Raw genomic sequence first — 4,493 nt, 5'->3', positions numbered from 1 at the left:
ACACACACACACACACACACACAGCTGAAATCAATAGAGGAAGACACTTGAGGCTGACCTCTTGACCTCTACATGCACTTGTAATCCGCTCCGTCTCCCATTTGCAGGAAATCATTCATTCATTAGATATTTACTGCTCTTCCTTTAGCTGAAGCTCGTGGTACTAGAAATAAAACAAACATCCAGAACCTGCTCTTACCACCCCCATTCTCATAGTAGCCACAGCAAACATTGAATAATAAACAAGGTAAGAGCTATATGAGGTAAAAATGGAACAGAATGCCCAAGGGCTCCAAGATCGAGGCAGTGAAGCCTAGGGACAGAAGCTCCTCCAGGACAGGAAGCATCCTAGGATTCCATACAATCACCGCACTGCCTAGCCCAGGGCCTGGCAGTTCCAGGCCTGACTTCTATCAACAATGAGCTATAACCTGTGAGATGGAATCAACTCTTCCCTCCCTCAGCTGTTTTGTGAATGTTTTATCACAGCAACAGGCAGCGAACTAGGACTTTGCTCTAAGAAGTAAAGCCTCCCCAACCACATGGCTATCAGACAGCAGAAGTGTGTGTTTGCGTATCTGTGTGCTTTACTTCTCTTTTCATGAAGATATCAGTAATGATGGTAGAAAGTATCTGATTCAGTCATTCAATAAACCAAGCTCCTTGCATCTTGTGGCTCTATCATCCCTAAGTTATTATTAGCTTTTGTTTCTACTTGATAAAACAAAAAAAGGTGGGGCATTGGTTTTTTTCGGGAAAGGGAGAAAGGGTAACGGGCCATGTTTCAAGGCGGCACTCAATGCTGCTACTCATTGACCATGCTTCATGATTGAGTTCTACAACAATATCTAAAGCCAAAAGAGTTTGGGAAATGCAGTCAGGCAAGAAACCAAGGAAGAGAGGCTGTAGGTCTGGTGATAACATGATTGCATACTGTGTTGTTGGAAAATGGGTCAGAGAAATATTTTATAACGTAATCGGCAGATAGTCAAATGATAAGAAAGGATTAAAGACTATTGTAAGTAAAGGGGCTGGGGATGGGGACGAAGCAGCATGGGCGTGGGATGCAGTGTAGCTCAGTGGTAGAGTGCATGCTTGGCATGCATGAGGCCCCAAGCTTGATCCACAGTCCCACTGCCTGGGTTCTTCTAAGTGCACGGAGGTGAGGCTGCAACAGCAGCAGGGACAAGTGAAGGAAGACCTGTTGCTCTGTGCCCAGGTTCAGAGCTTGTTGTAAGGTCAGTTACAAGTTGCTGAAACTTTTTGACTCTAACATGATCAGCTTGCATCTTAGAAGACTGCTGTGGGTCTGCCGTGGAAATCACATGGGGGGGGGGGTGAATCCACACTGAGGTAGGCAGGTGGCAGACTCCAGAAACACTTGCACCTTAAAAGTGAGTGCAGGGCTGCCGATCAGATGACATGGGGTTTTGAATGAGAAAGCCCTTATTACTTTGGGTTTTTGAACACTCAGTCCCCAGCCTGTGGCACTGTTTGGGGAGGGTTAGGTAGTGCGAGCTTTCTGGAGGAGGTATGCTGCTGGAGGCAGGCATAGAGAGTTGGAAGACCTTCATCATTTCAAGTTTGCTCTTTCACCCCCTGCTTCCCTAGCTTCTGCTCTGCCGCTTGCTGCTTCTGCTCCACCACCATGGACTCTAACCTTTCGGGCCCTGAGCCCAAGAAAGTCTTTCTTCTGAAAGTTGCCTTGGTTATGGAGTTTTCTCACAGCCCTAGAATAACCAATATAAATAAGGAATAACCCCTTTGCTTCTTATGTAATTTTGTTTCCTGTCTCCTCATTTAAATCCCTTTGTAAACTTCTCCACCTGAACGCACAGTCTAAGATATTGTCTATATCCATTTGGTCCAAGGGCTTTAGGCATGTTACCACACATGAGACATGCCTAATATCTTTTGATTTCAAACTGAGGAGCTTGCATGGGAAGAATCAGCATTGCGTTCCTACATTGTACATGATGACCCAGCATGTCCAGCTTTTGCTCATTTTGTAGCCAGCAGTATTTAGACAGCTTCATTTTTGGAACAGAAATGCAGAGATAACTAAAGCGTTGGGGGACTGGGATTTAAATTGATTGTCATAGACAGGGGGATGTGAACAATACAGCTTGGTCAGTGGCTGCCTTCCTGCAAATCTCCCCACTGTAACTGGGTTAGATGCAAGACCTCATAAGCAGCCTCAAAGAAGCAGGAAAACAGTGATGTGAGTCCGCATCCCTGTGTGTGGGACAAGCGATGGCTGACCTGCAACAGCAGCAACGTTTAGTGACAGCACGGGTCTGAGTCATGTGACAAATGAAGATACGTGTCAGTGAAGAGCCGAGAAACTATGAAGCTACACATCGCAATTCAACAACCTCAAAAATTAATATGCAAAGTCAATCAAACATGAAAGAAGCGATACTGAAGAAGATATGAATTGACTTGGAAAAGGCAAACAGAATACCTAACTAGACAAATGAAGCCAAGGAAGACATAAACTCCAGAAATGAAAGAGCTACCACTACATATCCTACAGATATCAGAGAATTTTAGAACAACGGTCACACCCAACAAAGCCAACCACTCAGGCGAACTGGAGAAGCACCATACTGTCATATGACACAGCAGGAATTCTTAGACTCACACTGGAGAAACAGTGGAACTGGAACTCTCTTTTTCTGTCTTTTCTTCATTTTTAATTTTTTTTTTCTGCGAGATCTAACCCTCCTTTTGTAGTTCAGGTTGTCCTAGATCTTACAGAGATCTACCTGCTCATGTGTCCCAACTGCTGGGAGTAAAACTGTGTGTGCCGATGGGTGGTGGTGGTGCACGCCTTTAATCCCAGCACTCAGGAGGCAGAGGCAGGCTGATCTCTGTGAGCTTAAGGCCAGCCTGGTCTACCTAGGGAGTTCCAGCACAGCCAAGGCTATACAGAGAAACCCTGTTTCAAAGAACCAGAAAAAAGTGTGTACCATCCATGCCCATCCCTGATTTGGTTTTCTAAGAGATCTGGAAAACAAACAAAAGCCCATTAAAATCCACCAAACAAAATACCCCAGCCATTTAGTCGTTTATTTTACTAATGACTTCTGTGAAATTTCTTTCTTTCTTTTTAGTTTTGCTGCTAGGGTGTAACAGAAGGCCTTGCATGAGGTACGCTAGGCAAGTGCTCTTCCATGGGTGACACCCAGGATGCTATTAAAAATTTATGAGGAGGATAACAACCATCTAATAGCAATTTGTGAGAAAATTTGGGGAAGAATACTTTCAACTACCAAGTCTTGTGAAGAGAGAAAACTTCGTAGCAGCACTTGGTATAGATATTTAAAAAGTTATAATATATTATCCTCGTGGGATGCATACTTGAACAAAACTATTTAATGACGTCTTAGTACACTCAAACAAAAATTAGAATATATCATTACCAAGAAGTTTATTAGTAACGTCAAGAAAAAAAATCAACCAATCTAATTGACTGTTGACACAATAAAAACCATACAACTATTTGAATAGATACAAAGAAAACTTCTGATAAAAGTCAACATACACTCATGATAAAAACCCACAGCTACTCAGGATTATGAAAAATATAGTCAGGTGCTCGCTTCGGCAGCACATATCCTAAAATTGGAACGATACAGAGAAGATTATCATGGCCCCTGCACAAGGATGACACACAAATTCGTGAAGCGTTCCATATTTTTGACTGCTTTTTTGACTGGAGAGGGAGGGGAAGGGGGGATGGGAGGGAGGGAAGTGGGAGGAGGAAGTGGGAGGAGGGGAGGAGGTGAAGATTTGTAATAATAATAATAATAATAATAATAATAAAAGGAAAAAAAGAAAAGTATAGTAAGCAAGATACCGGATGACTCTGGAAACTTACAGCTAAAGGTCACATGTAAGTGTGGAAGACAGAACACATTTCCAGTGGAGGAGGTGGGGCATTCTCCCCAGAGCTTGTCTTCAGCACTGTACTGGCTCTAGGAATTTTAGTAAGTCAAGGAAGGAAAACAAAATTAATAGCAGAAAATTCAAGGTTAGAAGCTACAGTGCTTCTACTTGCCAGATGAAATGATCATGTGGAAAACACTAAACAAGCTCAAGCTATTGATTGCTACAGTCAGTAAAATGGGTTAGCACAATTTCAAGACGCGTGATTCTGACCACAAACATCATTTGTCATTTTACATACTGACAATAACATTAACAAATAAAATTAAAAATTTTACTCAGCGTCAAAGTCATGTCATAATTTGACATTAATTTAAACAAAATAGGCATGAAACACTGAAGTAAGGAACCATGAAATGCATCCTCTTACTGTAAAAGGACATCAAATAAATGATGAGAAACCACATTTAGTCTACATTTGCTATCCAAGCTCATGGTAAAGCAGCCATTTATCACCTTTCTGTGATTCACGTGCACACATCAGTCAGTAAAAGCTGCATTCTTTCCAGCCCAAAGGACAGCTATCCAACCACAGCTTCTAG

General features: G+C 42.4%; 1 non-coding gene across 1 annotated transcript; it reads left to right on the top strand.

Moving 5' to 3' along the window:
- Positions 1-3,597: 3,597 nt before the first annotated feature.
- LOC113456593 lies at positions 3,598-3,704 on the top strand. The gene has a single exon (XR_003377352.1). It is a non-coding gene; the product is annotated as a U6 spliceosomal RNA (small nuclear RNA).
- Positions 3,705-4,493: the final 789 nt, after the last annotated feature.

The sequence above is a fragment of the Microtus ochrogaster genome, chromosome 8 (assembly GCF_000317375.1).
Source record: "Microtus ochrogaster isolate Prairie Vole_2 chromosome 8, MicOch1.0, whole genome shotgun sequence".
In the NCBI taxonomy this organism is placed as follows: Eukaryota; Metazoa; Chordata; class Mammalia; order Rodentia; family Cricetidae; genus Microtus; species Microtus ochrogaster.
Note: the sequence above shows the minus strand (reverse complement) of the source record. Positions and strands in the feature narration are given on the sequence as shown.